Source organism: Eurosta solidaginis, chromosome 5, assembly GCF_040869045.1.
Source record: "Eurosta solidaginis isolate ZX-2024a chromosome 5, ASM4086904v1, whole genome shotgun sequence".
Lineage (NCBI taxonomy): Eukaryota > Metazoa > Arthropoda > Insecta > Diptera > Tephritidae > Eurosta > Eurosta solidaginis.
Genome location: NC_090323.1, coordinates 26,793,449 through 26,813,670, shown reverse-complemented (window position 1 = coordinate 26,813,670; position 20,222 = coordinate 26,793,449). Strand labels below are relative to the sequence as shown.

General features: G+C 35.1%; 1 protein-coding gene across 2 annotated transcripts in view; it reads right to left on the bottom strand.

Moving 5' to 3' along the window:
- Positions 1–20,222, bottom strand: part of Pcif1 (Phosphorylated CTD-interacting factor 1) — a 91,041-nt gene that overhangs the window by 30,529 nt on the left and 40,290 nt on the right. Inside the window, exon 2 of one of the 2 annotated variants that reach the window (XM_067788743.1) lies at positions 6,693–6,852. The exons of the other annotated variant lie outside the window; for it this stretch is intronic. The gene's annotated coding sequence lies outside the window, so the exon portion shown is untranslated. The remainder of the gene's footprint in view (positions 1–6,692; positions 6,853–20,222) is intronic. 2 annotated transcript variants of the gene reach the window in all.

Below are 20,222 nucleotides of genomic sequence, written 5' to 3'. Positions count from 1 at the left end.
ATTATCGTAACGAAATGATATCGTTTCGTTCGTTAAGCATGCCTGGTATTCGTAGATTGCAAAACTACATTATAACTCAAAAAAATTAAGTCATGGTCGCTAATACCTCCCAGAGAAAGCTGATCAAAATGTAAGACATTGCCCATGTCAGCCACACAAAATACATCTAGTAAACTAGGTTTGCAATGGGGTCCGAAACGAGTAGCAAGTTTATTTACAACTTCCAATCCTACGCCTGATATGCTATCAACAAAATGTTAGTAGTTACCCAAATCATATGACTTTTTCGGATTATATACACATACAACAAGGCAACGCTCAGAATTATTGAAGAACTCAAACATCAAAAACTCCACAGGATCAAGTTGATCTGACCTGTCAATTACTCTTCCCTGCAATGCCTTTTTATAATAGATCGCGATACCACCACCGCGCTTGTCTTGCTGTCTGTCATTCCTTACAATACAGTAATCAAGAAATTGGTAATTATAATCAGCCATATCATTCTGAAACCAAGTTTCAGTAATACAAAAGACATCAATACACGCAGAGCTAAAACGTGATTTAAGTAATCAAGTTTTGTTTGATTCAAACTTCTCGAGTTAAAATGACAAACCTGAAATCCAGGATGACAATCACTCAAAATCTTCAGTACTATCTTATTGTTACATTCATTAGAGCCAACAGCTGAGCTATTTACCTTCATAAATAAATTCACAAGTGTGCGTTTCAAATTGCCAACATACTAGAGTGCATAACAGAGAAGGGTCAACAGCTTTCATTTGATATCCATATTGTATAAACACTGTCTAGCCATTCACTGGCCCACGGTTTGGCCTATATCTCGAGACCCTAGTCACCCAGGGGTATGAAAATTACCCTCTACTAAAACACTCATCAACAGCTTTCATCTGATATCAGTATTCTATAAACACATTCTAGGGGTTCCCGGGTCCATTTTTTGGCCTATAGCTCGAGACCCGAGTCACCCAGGGGTATGAAAATTACCCTATACTAAAGCACTCATCAACAGCTTTCATTTGATATCCATATTCTATAAACACATTCTAAGGGTACCCAGGTCCACGTTTTGGCCTATATCTCGAGACCCGAGTCACCCAGGGGTATGAAAATTACCCTCTACTAAAACACTCATCAACAGCTTTCATCTGACATCAGTATTCTATAAACACATTCTAGGGGTACCCGGGTCCATTTTTTGGCCTATAGCTCGAGACCCGAGTCACCCAGGGGTATGAAAATTACCCTATACTAAAGCACTCATCAACAGCTTTCATTTGATATCCATATTCTATACACACATTCTAGGGGTACCCAGGTCCACGTTTTGGCCTATATCTCGAGACCCGAGTCACCCAAGGGTATGAAAATTACCCTCTACTAAAGCACTCATCAACAGCTTTCATTTGATATCCATATTCTATAAACACACTCTAGGGGTATCCGGGTCCACGTTTTGGCCCATATCTCGAGACCCTAGTCACCCAGGGGTATGAAAATTACCCTCTACTAAAGCACTCATCAACAGCTCTCATTTGATATCCATATTCTATAAACACACTCTAGGGGTACCGGGTCCACGTTTTGGCCTATATCTCGAAGTGACTAATCCTATATTTCAAGTTAGATCAAACTACACACGGGGTGCAAAACAAATTCAAAATCGGTTCAGTAGTTTAGGAGTCCATTGGCCTCAATTGTGTGACACGTGCTTTTTATATATTAAGATTAACACTTAAAAGTAAAATTCAAGCCGAAAATTGGTTCTAATCTGGTATTTAGTTAGCCCGCAAATGAGCCTCAACTATTTTTTGGTCTATAGCAAGACGAATTCAGTACCAGGTGTTGTTATCCCAACAGCTGATTGCTTCTTCTTGATTATTTTCCATACAACGCCGTGTACTACAAAATGTCAGTTAATCGGAATCAATGAAAATTTTCCTTTTGACTTGACATTCTTCTGCACGGCGAATTGGTTGAATTCGCTTTGCCACCACCTGGTATGGATTCGCCTTGGTCTATATACAAAAAAGACACAAAAAATCCATCATTATCCTGAATGAGGTAAATATTCAAACCGTTATTTTTTCTCCTAAAATTGTAAGAAAAAACACGTAAGGAAGGCTAAGTTCGGGTGTAACCGAACATTACATACTCAGCTGAGAGCTTTGGAGACAAAATAAGGGAAAATCACCATGTAGGAAAATGAACATAGGGTAACCCTGGAATGTGTTTGTATGACATGTGTATCAAATGGAAGGTATTAAAGAGTATTTTAAGAGGGAGTAGGCCATAGTTCTATGGGTGGACGCCATTTAGGGATACCGCCATAAAGGTGGACCAGAGGTGACTGTAGAATGCGTTTGTACAATATGGGTATTAAACGAAAGGTGTCAATGAGTATTTTAAAAGGACGTAGGCCTTAGTTCTATAGGTGGACGCCTATTTGAGATATCGCCATAAAGGTGGACCAGCGTGACTCTAGAATTTGTTTGTACGATATGGGTATCAAATGAAAGGTGTCAATGAGTATTTTAAAAGGGCGTGTGCCTTAGTTCTATAGGTGGACGCCTTTTCGAGATATCGCCATAACGGTGGGCCAGGGGCGACTCTAGAATTTGTTTGTAAGATATGGGTATCAAATGAAAGGTGTTAATGAGTATTTCAAAAGGGCGTGGGCTATCAAATGAAAGGTGCTTATGAGTATTTTAAAAGGCAGTGGTGGTAGTTGTATATGTGAAGGCGTTTTCGACCCAGAACATCATCTGTCGGGTACCGCTAATTTATTTATATATGTAATACCACGAACAGTATTCCTGCCAAGATTCCAAGGGCTTTTGATTTTGCCCTGCAGAACTTTTTCATTTTCTTCTACTTAATATGGTAGGTGTCACACCCATTTTGCAAAGTTTTTTCTAAAGTTATATTTTGCGTCATAAACTAATCCAATTACCATGTTTCATCCCTTTTTTCCTTATTTGGTATAGAATTATGGCATTTTTTCATTTTTCGTAAATTTCGATATCGAAAAAGTGGGCGTGGTCATAGTCGGATTTCGGCCATTATTTACACCAATACAAAGTGAGTTCAGATAAATACGTGAACTGAGTTTAGTAAAGATATATCGATTTTTGCGCAAGTTATCGTGTTAACGGTCGGCTGTGTATAAAAACTGGGCGTGGCTTCAACCGATTTCGCCCTTTTTCTCAGAAAACAGTTATCGTCCTAGAATCTAAGCCCCTACCAAATTTCACAAAGATTGGTAAATTTTTGTTCGACTTATGGCATTAAAAGTATCCTAGACAAATGAAATGTAAAAGGGCGGAGCCACGCCCATTTTGAATTTTTCTTTTATTTTAGTATTTTATTGTACTATATCATTACTGGAGTCGAATTTTGACATAATTTACTTATATACTGTAGAGATATTAAATTTTTTGTTAAGATTTGACTTAAAAAAAAATTTTTTTAAGTGGGCGTGGTCGTTCTCCGGTTTTGCTAATTATTAAGCATACATATAGTAATAGGAGTACCGTTCCTTCCAAATTTCATCATGATATCTTCAACGACTGCCAAATTACAGCTTGCAAAACTTTTAAATTACCTTCTTTTAAAAGTGGGCGGTGCCACTCACCTACCAAGTTTCATCGCTTTATCCGTCTTTGGTAATGCATTATCGCACTTTTTCGGTTTTTTGACATTTTCGATATCGAAAAAGTGAGCGTGGTTATAGTCCGATATCGTTCATTTTAAATAGCGATCTGAGATGAGTGCCCAGGAACCTACATACCAAATTTCATCAAGATACCTCAAAATTTACTCAAGTTATCGTGTTAACAGACAGAGGGACGGATATGGCTCAATCAAAATTTTTTTCGATACTGATGATTTTGATATATGGAAGTCTATACCTATCTCGATTCCTTTATACCTGTACAATCAACCGTTATCCAATCAAAGTTAATATACTCTGTGAGCTCTGCTCAACTGAGTATAACAAGGCAATACCACAAGATATGTAGCTGAATATAGACTTTAAAAAATAATATATGCTAGCAGATTGTGGTATTTTAACATGGTCGCAGCCCTGCCTATACATAACTTCGAGCTGAAGATTTCTCAAGCACTTGTCGTTGTGGAGCTGTGTTTAAATAAAATAAAAAAAAAAAAACTTTTTTAAAAATAAGCTTTTATTATTGGTTAATAAAATTAACTAAAAAGTAAAAAATAAATTGACTGTAAAGAAATATAACACTTTATAAGTTCATTGTAACCTTTAACAATAATTAGGCTTCTTCTGCTGCGACAAAAAAATTCCATATTGTACATAATTGTATATTTTTTACATTAAAACTTTACACCTAAATTATTAAATCTTACAGTTTATATCACAGTCCAAATTGTTCTAATAAAAAACGTGTTAAATTTTGATGATATAATTAAGAAGATTTAGGACCTCCTTTTCTTGCTATCACAAGCCTAATTGCTAGCCTAATTATCGTTAAAGGTTACAATGAACTTATAAAGTGTTATATTTCTTTACAGTCAATTTTTTTTTTACTTTTTAGTTAATTTTATTAACCAATAATAAAAGCTTATTTTTAAAAGTTTTTTTTTCTTTAATTTAATTTTTTACTTTTTAGTTCGTTTTAATTTTAAGTAGGGTAAAATATTGTTTAAATTAGTCATGTAATCTTTACTAAGTTATTTGTAACGTTTCTAATCCTATCCATTTCTTTTAATGAATTACCAATACAAGGTTTCTTCGAAGTCAACTTTGAACAGTCAAGTTCTTCTATTCGAGTGTTAACTAACTTAAAATCATATTTTATTGTGACTTTGCCTATGTCGCGTTCAGTTTACAACTGCTCATTGCAGATCTCTGCTCTGTGGGTTGAATCTGTTTTAAAATAAAATTCCAACTTTCGCTTAGCCAAAGATTTTAAAAATTATAAGATGGTACATTGTAGACTTGTAAAACTTTGTGGAATTTGTAGGACGGCTGCGCCAGGAATTCACCATACTTTTTGCTATGCTGTCCGCCTGAACATAGCTGATTTTTTAAGGCTGTTTAACTCTGTAATCTTTGCTGTAATTTATTTTGTTTTTGGAAAAATTACCTATTTGAAATAAGCTGGCTGAAAAATATTGGCATAACAGCTTAAGTTAAATCAACAATGGAAAATATTGGAAAATTTGAGCAGATGTGGCAATTTCGCGCGTTCGTTGAACGAAATATTGACAATCTATTGATCACCGCTAGGAAATTAGCGACATTCCATCAACTAAGCAGCACTTTAGCAATACTACTGTTATTATTTGGCTGCTCAAACACACCCATATTAATTGTGCATTAAATCTAAAATATAAAACTCAAAAATGACTCTGATGATGTTATGTCCGCAGCATTTATTTGGTTCAAATACACAACCAATAATAGCCAAAGCCGTAATAATTTACACGGGTCATCAATTCTTTCTCTGATTCAAAAGCTGAACTACCAGCGCTACCGTCATCAGCTCAGTGTTATCATTGCCAGTAGCGACAATAGCACCAAACTCGTGCCTGACATACAAAAGACGTTTCAGTCAATAGCGCAAGTGAAATGTACTACGCACTCACTACTAAGTAGCGTCAAAAATTCGCTTGGAGTCATTGCGTCAATGAGCTACCATTGAGCTGGCACCGCATTGGCGCTGGCGCCATGCAATTTACATCAATAAAATTGCGCGAATGCCCAGGCACATGACTTGCTACTTGACAATGCTACTTCTTATTAACAAAGATTATCGAAAATAAAGATTTTGCAGGGACGAAAAATCGTGTGAAGCAAGCTTCACAAAATTCTAGTAGGCAAAGAGAGTAGATTAATAAGAGGGAGCATTGTAGAGTCGTTCATTCTCCACAAAGTTTTGCTTTTGCCAAAGAGCGTAGATTAATAAGAGGGAGCATTGTAGAGTCGTTCATTCTCCACAGAGTGGGACGGCTGCGCCAGGAATACACCATACGTTTTGTCCCTGCTTCGTTTTCACCATATGGATTCAAAAAGTCATGAGCCTGGGCATTCGCGCAATTTTAGTGATGTAAATTGCATGGCGCCAGCGCCAATGTGGTGCCAGTTCAATGGTAGCTCATTGACGCAATGACTCCAAGCGAATTTTTGACGCTACTTAGTAGTGAGTGCGTAGTACATTTCACTTGCGCTACTGAGTGAAACGATTTTTGTGTCAGGCACGAGTTTGGTGTTATTGGCGCTACTGGCAATGATGACAATGAGCTGATGACGGTAGCGCTGGTAAATTACAGCAAAGATTACAGAGTTAAACAGCCTTAAAAAATCAGCTAAGTTGAGGCGGACAGCATAGCAAAAAGTATGGTGAATTCCTCGCGCAGCCATTCTACAAATTCCACAAAGTTTTACAAGTCTACAATGTACCATCTTATAATTTTTAAAATCTTTGTAGTAGGTCACATTCACCACTTACCACAGCAGAATTTGTTAAAATACCACTGTCTGTATTTATTATTTAACAATTATTTGTACACTTTTTATTCAGCTAATGTGTTCAGAATTCACATTTTTACTCTCTAAAACTCCAATCAGTGTATTTCTGTGCTTAAATTATATTAAAAATTGTGTTAAAGTTTTTGCTGTGGTGAAAGTGACCTACTAGAATTTTGTTACGCTCCGCTGCTTTCCACCGAAGTTTGCGCCTGCAACATCTTTATTTTCGATAATATTTGTTATCAATCTACGCTCTTTGGTTGAGGTTCCTTTTGTGTATCATGATTTGAATAGTAAATTTACAATTTTGACAAATTTGTTGAAAACTGAAATAAAAAAAATATTTTTGCGCGTCAGCTTTTAAATATGTTTCATTGCATTTTATATTTCATTTTCGCCGCTAATTACATTTTTAAATGCAAGGGAAAGTGTAAATGGTGTGTTCTCTGTGTGGGTTAAGTTTAGCCTAGAAAACGTGCAAAATATTCTACACTTTCTACGGATACTAGACTGAGAGAATTTCCCTAATTGAATCGTTTATTTTGAAAGTGGTTTAAGGCCATTTTTTCTTATATTGTGATATTTAAGGGTTTGTGTTTGTTTCAAAAGTATTGTTAAGTGGTGTAAATATTTTTTTATGGCTTTGTGACCTTAAACATGTTAGAATATGTATATAACATAATACGTTTTGTAAACTTTACTAGAAAAGTAAGCTGTGGTTTCAGAACCTACAATGGACTTAAGCCACTTTCAAAATTAATAAAATTACTTTTTTGTTTGTGAAAATTAACATAATAAATTAATAATAGAAATTGTAAATATTTTATGTTTGATGTAGATGAATGTAATAGCTTTAAAATACATAGGGAAGCTTTCAATTTAGATACAGATTTTTATTTATGTAGTTAATTAAAAAAATGTTTTTAAAAATTATATATATTATTTCTAATTGCTGTTTTTATGTACGGGTCCCTTTCTCGCTCTTATTTGGAATCCAAATCTATAAATAAATTTTTGATTGTAAAGATGGAGATTCGGGCTATTAGCGAGCTTTGGGCAATTTTGGTCGTAGTGCTTTTGTTTAGCTATATTTTATTAAAATAATTTGTTAAAAATAAACGATTGTGAGCAAACAAAGAAATCTGTTTGTACTATGGCACTATTGTGAATATTTGCACTGAATTACGGCAGTTGCTCCCATACGCCAGATGGCAGCGCAAGCTGTAAGTTTTAATTGATTGATGGAACAGCTGATTTCTGTTGATATTTGATAAGAGACTTTTAGATTGGTTGAGCAAGATGCGCACGTGTTCGGCTCGTAAATATTAATTCATTTATTCAGCTCTATTCTGCATTTCGACTTGCATTGGAATTTTTTCGATTTGGCAATTTTGGTATTCTGTGTTCCAATCTCTTTAGATCCAACTTCGAATCGTTAGATTTTTTGTATTCTGCATTTCGATCGTAGTTCCGTTTTTCAAAGTTGCAAATTAGTTGGCGGAAAAATATTTTTTTATTTTTTTATTAATTTATAACGGCCACTGTGGTGTGATGGTAGCGTGCTCCGCCTACCACACCGTATGCCCTGGGTTCACGCCCCGGGAAAAGCAACATCAAAATTTTAGAAATAAGGTTTTTCAATTAGAAGAACATTTTTCTAAGCGGGGTCGCCCCTCGGCAGTGTTTGGCAAGCGCTCCGGGTGTATTTCTGCCATGAAAAACTCTCAGTGAAAACTCATCTGCCTTGCAGATGCCGTTCGGAGTCGGCATAAAACATGTAGGTCCCGTCCGGCCAATTTGGAGGGAAAATCAAGAGGAGCACGACGCAAATTGGAAGAGAAGCTCGGCCTTAGATCTCTTCGGAGGTTATCGCACCTTACATTTATTTTATGTATTTAACAAAAATGTAAGTAAAACTTGTTAAGAAACGTAGAAGGCTTGATGATGATTGTTTTTTATATGTTTCCAGGTCAAAAACAACATGTCGATGTCGAAGTCCTTGGACGTATTTGCCCCGCAAAAGTATCTAACACATACTTGAAAGCATTCTTGTTAAGTCATTAAACTTTACCACTTTTAAGTTCAATTTCTTACTATTCGTCACTCATCTCAAATGGATTACACAAATCTCGCAATATTTGCCTTTCCATTCTCGCCTGGCAATTTTCGTATGCGTTGCTTTCCAACTCCATAAATAATGCCACGGCTATTGATTCCATTATAATAGACAGCTATAATTTGTGTCTGTTCGTTGGGTCCAGTTATATGCCAAAGCAAGCTACCGGCGTAGAGGAAGGTGAAGCGAAAACGGAAAAAATCCTTGCGGAAAGAATAAATAAACCTTTACAAAGTACTTTAGGCCAGTGCAATGAAATTAGCATCCTTAAAATTCAGAAAATGTCAACTATATTCGTGCAGGAATCCGTTTTAACAAAACTCGGTGGCCACGGCAGAGAATTGGCCAAAAAAACGACAAAAACACACAATTATGAAAGCACTTCACTCAAAAAAATATAACACTGCGGCAATATATTCTATTGCTTTTTTTGTACCAAATGGCGTGGATAATAAAATATAAACGTTTTTCAGTGTTTTTAACAAATTTTCTTTAATTTATTTTGTTCCAATGTTCACACATTCCGGACCAACATTCATTTGCTCTTCCTCTTCTCTTTACGATTCCATCGTAATGCTTTCCACTAAGCCACTTTCAAAGTAAACGACTCAATTAAGACAAAAATATTTTTATGTTTTTTGATAAAAATAACGTTATTATCAAAGTGTACTGTATAAAATGTCATTGAATTTGACAGTTCTCTCATAAAAAATTGGACTATAATATCAAAAAGAAAAAATTCTGAAAAGTGATAACATGTTACATGGGCTACATTGGCTTAATTCAATTCTTTACCATTGTTTATTCAACTGTCATATTGAAAAGAAAACACTATACATAAGTCAATCGAAAGTTTTGAACGTATCGAAATCGGAAGCGAAGCTCTGCTACATTCCTAGAACTAAGCACAACTAGGTATAAGAGCTCAATATGGTAACAGGGATTCACATTCCCATAACCATTTCTTTCCTGCATTGTGCCAAACGCAGACAGAAAAGAATACAAGACCCAAACGCTCAATAAAAAATAAATTTTAAACATTATCATCATCTAAAACAAGGCAAATAAGTGAGCAAGCACTATGATTAAAACTGAGCGTATTTTACCCACATTGTGCGAGTAATTTTTTTTTGGCATATACAGTGGTGGCGAATGAAATAGGAACAAAGTGCATACCGTTGACACCATGGTAAAAACTGCTAACTGCACTTTTCATTCGAAGCGAAATTTGATACTGATGGAATAGGATTGGTTGTAAAAGAAAAATGTGTGTACAATGTCCAGAATCGCTTAAAATTACTAAAAAATAAAGACTGCTAAATATATCGCTCATTTACTTCAATAGTGTCATAACTCAAAAAACACAATTTTCCAGGAGAGCCATTCAAAGATTTTAACTGCCATATGTTGCGCATATAAAGGCACGTTTTCATTTTTATAGCACGTAAATTTTTAACTGATCACAAAGATTTTTTTATACAATATAATCATGATATTTGGTACGTTTATATGTTATTAACTCAAAAGTCGTGTTTTTTGAGTTATGACACTATTGAAGTAAATGAGCGATATATAGACTTACGTTAAAAAAAACCGACGAAAATTGTTTCCCTTTTACCGTATTTTTCCGGTCACTACAGCTACGCAAGAAACGTTTTTAGTTCTTGTGGTCAATATTGATAATACCTTAGCTCAAGTGGTGATATGTTAAGACAAAAAAGTTAGTAAGTCCCTAGCAATTTTCGTAAAAGCAATGATATTTAATAAAAGTAATAGTCCTATCCATAAGAACGAAATGCACATAAATGTCTACAAACAGCAAATAACCCGAAATATGAATAGCGGTGACGATGTACATTACAATGAATCATCCTTTAGGAGATTGTGGATGAAATATAGAATCGGAGACTTTATCCGTTCATTTTGAAAGCGGATGACCACGAAAGGCTACTGAACGCGATGATAGGGATGTCATCAAGATAGCTCTTCTGAACACATTTAAAACTACTGCCATTGAGTTTAAGGATAGTATAAACATGAAAATTAGAACCGCAACGGTGCAGCGTCTCCTGAGGAAAAATAATTTGATGGGACTTCGCTAAAAAAAAAACCGCTTTCCACCACAAATGCAAGAAGCTGGTTTTATTCTAGCCAGGGACCATCTAATTATTTTACCGCAAGTGACGGCTGACCAACAATATTATAGTTTCATGTTTATACTATCCTTCTATTCCGTGGAAGTTTTTAGAACAGTTTTAAATGTATTCAGAGGAGCTATCGTGACGATATTCCTATTAACGTTCAGTGGCTTTTGATGGTCGTCCACTTCGATAACGAGTGGATAAAGTCATCTATTCAATATCGTTCGTCCAGAATCTCCTAAGGAATAGTTAATTGTAATGTTCCCGCCGACGACGAACTTTCTAACTTTCTCGCCTTAAGATACCACATAATTAGTTAAGGAATTATCGATGATAACCACAATAACTAAGAAGTTTCGTTACGCAGCTGCAGTGACTGTAGAAACGCCGTAAACAATTTTCCTCGGCTTTTTTTCGACCGTAAGTGTTAAAAAAAAAATATGCTAATACTATGTTCAAACAGAAAAATAAATTGAGGCAATTTCGATTTAAATTGAGTGGTGTTCATACAACTCAAATTAGCTTACACAATAGTAATGTGATAGCTGATTGGCCCATCTCTACAGCAACAACATACCTTTGTTCAGACTGTCAAAATGTGCGTGTTGGTATTAGGCGAATGGAATGGAATGAAAACATAAAACTTTAAAATTTTTGTGTGTAGTAAGAAAATGTATTCAATGTTTTGGTTTTCATTTTGAGTTTGCCATCTTCTTTTGACAATCCCTACTCCAGTGAAATGAAAAAATAAAATCAGCTGATGAGATGAGCCAACCATATAGTTGAGCCATGCGTAACTGACATTTAAATCTACTCAATAAACACACTTTACAAGGTTGCATTTGCAGTTTGACACAATTTATTACGCAATTTTTTTAATAATAAATTGCCCAAATGGTATAAATTGCCAATTCGGGGTGTGTTTGTACATAGTATAACTCCATATATGAATTTTCAATACATTTTGAATTGTCAAAGTTTTCACTTAATTGAGTATTTTCGCTCTACTGTTAAATTTTGTTGAGTGGAGTTAGCAGCTTTTAACGGCGCATCGACGTTAGACTCTTTTCTTCTTGCAAAAATATTTCGGCATACTCAAACAAATTTTGAATATTCTAAATCAAGGCGAATTCACTACCAAGTGTTGTGATTGATTTTTTTGATTATTTTCCATACAACGCCTTGTACATTGTGAATTTATACACTTGTACATTGTGAATTTATACACGTGGCGAATGTTTGAATAAAACGTTCACAATAGTAAATAGCTTGGATCACCTGTTAATTCGCTGTTCAATGACTTAAATCATTTGCTCAATAGTGTTTTCCAAACATTTTTGTAGGGGACCGCTATATTACATATTTGACATAATTTTTCAGGACAAACTTTGTCCGGATCGTGATAGGAATCTTGATATTACACGTACAGATGCATCAAATCGAATACTAGCCAAGCAAGAGTATGATACCAAACGACAGTCCCAGAATAAGACTACAACCAAGACGTACGACGTAGGAAACTATGTTGTTATAAGAAACATTGATACTACTTGCGGAAGTAATAAAAAATTTATTCCCGTATACAAAGGTCCATATGTAATACACAAGGTGGTCGGTCATCATAGGTATATTGTACGGGATATTGATAACTGCCAGCTCACACAGTTGCCATATGATGGTGTAGTTGAATCCTACAGAATTAAAAGCTGGCCTCAATCACCCGATAGATATGTAGAGGAACCAGAATAATATTTCTTAGAAATCAAGTTATAAGTATCGAGGTCGATTACAGCGTCAGATTGGCCGAGCTGTAACTCTGAACACAAATAGCGAATTGTATCAGATTAAGAAATGTACGACAGTGAAAATAGAAATTAAGTTATAATGTATCGAGGTCGATACAGTTTCAGGTTGGCCGAGTTGTAAGATCATAAATGCAACCATGTCAACTATTGTAATAGAATAAGCAAAAATACATCACTGTAAAGGAAATAAATGAAAGAAAAAGAAGATGGTGAACTTCCGGCTCATCATTAAGATTGTGCACTGAAAAATAAATTAGTGAAGTAATTAACCCGAACATTTCTCGTGTTTTAATAACCATCCAAGATAGAATTTACAACACACACATTTAAAACAAAAGTTGGTTTCAAACTCAAATGGGTAACTCATTGCACTTATTAACCGGTAGGTATGGCAATGCATGAACAGAAAGATTTTTCACTTGTATGAATTCACAATGGCCTTGTACAACAATGGATTGTTGGCCGAAATTTCCAACATATCATAAGATACTGAATTCGTTACTGACATGGAAATCGGGCAGAACCACAAGTACAGGCCACGCTCATATAATAAGGATATATGGCCTCAACCAACAGTGACTCTGCTAGAGTATCGCTAGTAGTGCCCGAAAGCTTTTAAAACCCGACTTGTCTCGTTTTTCGAGGGCATAGCCTCAACCTTCGACTTTGATGACTTGAAACTTCCAACCATCAATCTGTTGGTCAGTGAAAATCCCTGAGCATATATGTATGATGTCTATTTCATGACGTTTATTTGATTTTAATGAAAAATGAATAACTATAATGATATATCGTTAGCTTAATGTGAAAATGTGCTAAATCACTTTTTACGAATTTTACAGAAGACGAAAAAAAATGAATAATTTTTGTAATAACTTTTTTTCAAATCTGTGAATGAGGATACCTTAGTTGCATTAGTTTTGAGTGTAGAAGATTGAAAAAGATAAATAAAAATCATGTATGCTAACCCAGCAGCTATTTTATGACTTAGCACAATTTCCGCACTCAAAACAAATTTCTTCCCCTGGGCCTGTATAACGTGTTACGATCCGTGATCGAAACTCATTTTTTAAATCACAATAGCTCTGAAAATGTGGATTGGATTAACGGTATATTTGAACTAGTAACAAATAGTACTCGTTAGATCCATTATTTATTATAATTTTCGAAAAGGTTTGACAGTTGCATAGTTATCGCTTGAGTGAAAATGGTTTTCAGTCACTGATCGTAACACGTAATACGGGCCCAGACTTAGCACTTTTTACTCAATATGTTTCCCCAAAACATACTATTTATTTGGCAAACTATTTTTAACGGTTCTGATCTGGACTCTATTGCGGGATGGTGCGCAGACAATAACTTATTTTTAAATTCAAGCAAATACTGTGTTGTGTCTTATTCCATAAAGACAACTGTCATATACTTTATCTACAAACTAAATGATAAATCTCTTAATCGTTGTCAAGAGAGTAAAGACTTGGGTGTAATTTTTGACTCCAAACTCTCTTTTTCTATTCACATTGACTTCGTTGTTTCAAAATTTGTTGCAATGGTTGGGTTCAGTAGATGTAACACCCAGACTTTAAGGACCCTATGACGTTGAAGGCACTTTATATATATATAACCTTGGTCAGAAGTGGCCTTGAATATTGCTCAATAATATGGAATCCTTTCTATGAATCTAACTCCTATAAAATTGAGAAAAATAAAAATATTTGTACAAAAATTGCTTTACGTATGCTTCACTGGCCAGACGGCCTCCCATCATATACCAGCAGGCACAAATTGATTAGTCTTCAGGCTTTGCATGACAGAAGAACTTTCTCACTCATGCTTGCCTGTAATGTAATAAACCTTATACGGTTTTCACACAGAAACTTAATGATCTCATTTCACCTGCTAATGAAATCGTAATTTTTTTGCTTTCACACAGAATTAACTGCTCGATTAGTATGAAGGATGAGACAGACAATCATGGCGGAATGATACAAGGTGGGAGCATGGTGACATACCTACAAACAAAAAAAATTCCATGTACTTGTAAATTCGATGGACAAATGTCAAAATCGTACTGCGCCGGCAGTTGATGTATCAAATCAAATAAAAAAGGTTATAATCAGCTGTTCACTGCGGCCACCTTGTATCGTTCCGCTTTTGCTTTGAAAACTAAGAAGCGGAAACGGAAGCGGAACGCTGCCAACAGAGTTGCATTGTGCTTTTGACTTCATTAGGCATTCGATTAGCTACTAATGAAATAATAATAGATTCGAATTTTGTAGGGAAGATAGAGCTCAATAAGCGTCTTAATGTAGAAAATTGCCTTTATTATTCAATAAGCCGTCTGTGTGAATTCTCTGATTGATCTAATTTTCTCATTCCATATATTCCACTGCGCGATCTTCGGCATAATAGATTATTTTTCGAAATAACTCATAAAACGTATTATGCTATGAATGAACCTATAACTAGGACTATACATCTAGCAAATGGATTCAGTAGTGTTATTAATCTTAATAACAGCTTATATAAGTTTAAGCTTGAATTGTTTTCTATTTTTAACTAGTCTGTAAGAAAGCATATAGTTATCAACATGTAAGAATTGAAGTAGATTATGGTCAGCGCAAAGCATTTATCAAACACCAAAGGCATGTCTCAATTGGGTGAATCCAATTTCAAGGGGTTGTGTTCGCAACCCTCTCAAGAGGTTGCCAGCGCAATATATACATAGCTCCTCCAACCTAATTGTCAACCTCACCTAACCGTGGTGTATCCTGTTTCATTGAGAGCCGAGGCTCTGGCGACCCCAAGTTTCTCATGGAACTAGCGGGTGGGGAGGGCGGGATGTGGTCATATAAATCGTTCCCGAGATGGTCGGGCTAGTACCTTAATAGTGCTTTGTTACCGGAACCTACGGATCTATATCCGACAAGGGACCATCAACATCGGTAACACTCCCCAAAGCTTTCGAGGAGTACCTTTATCGTTAATATAACAACAACAGAGCATGCACTTTTAGACTGAATGTATTAAATAAATAAATAAAATACGCGCTCAAAGAAATTACTAGTAATTCAGATTGATATTATTGAGACTTAGCACATTTTTTTAACAGCTGACGACTTAGCTCATTTACACATCATTGCCCACAGCGCGTAAAAATGAAAATATTTTTTATACCTTTCATGAACATGAAATGGTATATTAACTTTGGTCCGATGTTTGTAACGTTGAGAAATATAGAAGATAGTCTCACCATTAAGTATACCGAATTGATCAGGGCGACGAACTGAGTTGATATAGCCATGTCCGTCTGTCCGTCCGTCTGTCTGTTTGAACGCAAACTAGTCCCTCAAATTTTGAGATATCTCAATGAAATTTGGCACAAGGATGTATTTTTGTATTATATTAGACATTTGTCGGATCCGGTAGGATCGGACCACTATAGCATATATCTCCCATACAACCGATCGTTCAGATAAGACGATTTTGGCCATTCCTGCCGCAATTTAGAAAGTACTAGCGGACCCCGTTGCACTTCGTAGCAACTAACCAAAAAAAGAAATGAAAGATTATAAATTTTTTTTTTATGAAATGAATGCATTGTATTTCAAAATTATTAATGTCAATCCAAAACATTTGGATATACAATATTTTTAGTTTGCCCATTGGAAGCGAGCACAAACAAACAATTTGGACATGACAAATGATAGACGCACTGGCAATTGCAAACGCTTAAATTCAAATGGCATGTCTGTTGGAATCAGTGGAATACGTGGTATGAGTACAATTTCATTTTTACTTGTTCCGGTCAATATTGTCGCTTCAATTAAATTCCACATCAATTTTTTTACTACTCATCTTGTGCCATTGCAGTTTTGGTGAATTTAAATTCCGCAGCAAAATAATTGATGAGCCAACCTTTAAATTCAAATAATGCGGTGGCATACCAGGTGGTTCCAATGAATTCAAAAACTCAATTGGATAATTCGCTGCATCATCTGCATTCATTGCGCTATCAACAGATTTATATGATGTCACTGCACCTGGAAATTTTTCTTGAATCTGATAATTGATTGCATTGACGTGTAAATTTTTTGGTGCCAGTATTGCGCGTTCTCTCAACCAATTGTGATTCCTGTAATTTTGAACAATATTTGGAAACACACTTTCAATCAATTCTTCTGCTAGTAGTCTCACTTTTCCATTGGCACAACACATGCCAGGCGTTTCACACTGAAATTTGGCTGCATCACAATGTGGACATCTCACCGTCATTCCACCAATATTGGCATGTTCACTATGATCATTTTCGCTATTGTAAGCGAAAGCAGCGTATTCCATCTCTTGCACAGCACGACGTGAGAGTCGTGTCGTTCGTCTCGATGCTGGATTTAATGGATTTGGATCTGTCGATCTATGACGCGTGCGTTTCGTAATTGTTGTACTTGGTTTTGATGTGAGCGTTCCTCTACACTTTGCGCTCTCCTTGGATTAAATCTATAGGTAGAATTACGCGTACGTCGACCTATAGTTGATCGTCTTGTTGGTGGCATTTTGATGCATATGATGAAATTATGGAAAAAATCTTTTTTAACTATGTTTTCTTGCACTGAACACACTTAAAATCACTTTTTAAATTAATAATAGTTGGAGAAATGTAGAGCGTTTTCTACACTCAGAGAAAAACGCCGTTCTAAAATCCAGAACCACCGGACTCAATTCAAGCTTTTCATATTCTTAATTTTTTGTTCTTGAAAAACGAACGACCTGTTCTCAAAACAACAACCTTGTTCTTGAACTGACAACCATTTTCTTGAAAAGAGAACGGCTGGTCTTAAAATATGAACAAATGTTCTATTAATGAGAACAATGTTCTTAAATTAAGAACAATGTTCTTAAATTAAGAACAATGTTCTTAAATTAAGTTCAAGAAAAAAGAAACGATATAATTCGTGAGCACTACAATGTTAAATACAGCATTTGGCACAAGCTGTCAAGCAGTTGTAGTGGCCCAGCGGCTATGATATTGCGGCTGCGATCGTGTGGCGCAAGTTCGATCGTCGTGAAACTGAAGTTTTTTTAAACAATTTTTTATATTCTATTTTTTTAACTCTTATTTTTCGTTCAGTTCCATTGACATATGCACAGGTAATTCTCAACCTTGTTATGAAATGTTTTAAATATATATTCAAATTACATCATCCAATAAGAAAATTTTCTCGTTAAGATCACTATATGAAAAAATGCATATTATGCCTTTTTTCAAACCTTTTGGAATTTTAATAAAAATTTGTTTTGTTATTAATGACAACAAATTATTTATTAATAAAAAAAAAAAAATGAATGGGTACTACTTGAAAAAATTACCTTCCCCACTCCCCCCAAAGGTCAAGCACAAAGCGTTCTAGAATTGAGACCGAAAAATGTTAAATCGACCACAAATTGTTCTCGAAGCGTGAGAACGCAAAATCTTAAATCAAGCCCAAATAGTGCTTAAAATGAGCACAGAAGGTTCACATATCAATACCAAACTGGTCATAAAATACGGTGTGCTTGGAAAAACCGTTCTTAAAACAAGCCCATCGGTCACGAGCTAAGAAAAAACGTACTAAACAGACTTTTGTCAACGAATGTTCTTAATTTTGAACGTGTTTCGTTCGTTTTAGAACGATTTTCCCTCTGAGTGTACATCTATGCACATATATGCCAAATCAATAGGCAAACGAAATTTGGTTTTTATATGGCTTTATTTTGTCGTAACTCTTTGACGATTACAAATTCAATGATCTTACATGCTAAGAAAAAATTCAATTTAGGCAGCAGAATTTATGTTTAGGATATTTCCATGGAAAGGTCCTGCTATTTAATATTGACAAAATAAGCGATGAGTGCGAAGAGTATATAGGCAAAGTAATATTAGTGCAGGTGAGTGTGCATTATGTTGCTGTAGTGGGAGTGGGAGTGCACTGCATTGAGGAATATGCGATAATAGCAAAATGATAAAAAAAAGCGAAAAACAAAAGCGAAGACGGTGAAATTACGTTGTACAACAAAAGAATGAATGCGTGCGATGAGTGAAAGTGTGTGTTTGTATGTATGCAAATTATTAACTTAACGAAGATATGTTGGAAAGGCAGGCGTGAACAATAGTTACCATCAGAAGGAAGTGATTGATAAACATTTGCATTTGGACAGGTTCATCTGTTTAACATTTGTATGCTGTCAATGAAATTAACTTGTAATAGGTTGGATCAATTTTTTTCGTTAGGTCGGACCGAAATGTAAAGTTTTTTCCAAATTTTGATTTTTTTCTAAAAAAAAATCATAACTCAAGAATGGCTAAACCGATTTGGGATTTCAAAACCCCTGTATCTTTCCTAAAAATTTCATGGCAATCTGTCGAGCCGTTCTCGAGTTATGGAGTGACAATCAAAATGTACCCTTCTTTTTATATATATAGATAAACGTGAAACTCGTTGATATATAGTTTAATATATCATAGAAGATTTTCTGAAAAAATCACTTTGATCGGAACTATATATAGTATATATCCCATACAACCGATTAATTTCCAATATAAAAACGTTAAACTTGGTGATATTTATTCTAATATATCATAGATTTCCTGAAAAAATCACTTTGATCGGAGCTATATATACATATATAGATATACCTATCCCATACAACCGATCGTTCAGATAGAAAGATTTTTGGCCATTTCTCCCTTAGTTTCCAATATAAAAACGTGAAACTTTGTGATATATATTCTAATACATCAGTGAAGATTTCCTGTAAAAATCATTTCGATCGGAGCTATATATAATAAATATCCCATACAACCGATCGTTCAGATAAGGGGGTTTTTTGCCATTTTTTATACCATTCATGAAAATGAAATGGTATATTAACTTTGGTCCGATGTTTGTAACGTTGAGAAATATAGAAGATAGACTCACCATTAAGTTTGCCGAATTGATCAGGGCGACGAACTGAGTTGATATAGCCATGTCCGTCTGTCCGTCCGTCTGTCTGTTTGAACGCAAACTAGTCCCTCAAATTTTGAGATATCTCAATGAAATTTGGCACAAGGATGCATTTTTGTATTATATTAGACATTTGTCGGATCCGGTAGGATTGGACCACTATAACATATATCTCCCATACAACCGATCGTTCAGATAAGACGATTTTGGTCATTTCTGCCGCAATTTAGAAAGTATAAACGTGAAACTCGGTGATATATATTCTAATATATCATAGAAGATATCCTGAAAAAATCACTTTGATCGGAGCTATATATAGTATATATCCCATACAACCGATTGTTCAGATAGAAAAATTTTTGGCAATTTCTCCCTTAATTTCCAATATAAAAATGTTAAACTTGGTGATATTTATTCTAATATATCATAGACGATTTCATGAAAAAATCATTTCGATCGGAGCTATATATAATATATAGCCCATACAACCGATCGTTCAGATAGAAAGATTTTTAGCCAATTCTCCCTTAATTTCCAATATAAAAACGTTAAACTTGGTGATATTTATATATAATATATATCCCATACAACCGATCGTTCAGATAGAAAGATTTTTGGCCATTTCTCCCTTAGTTTCCAATATAAAAACGT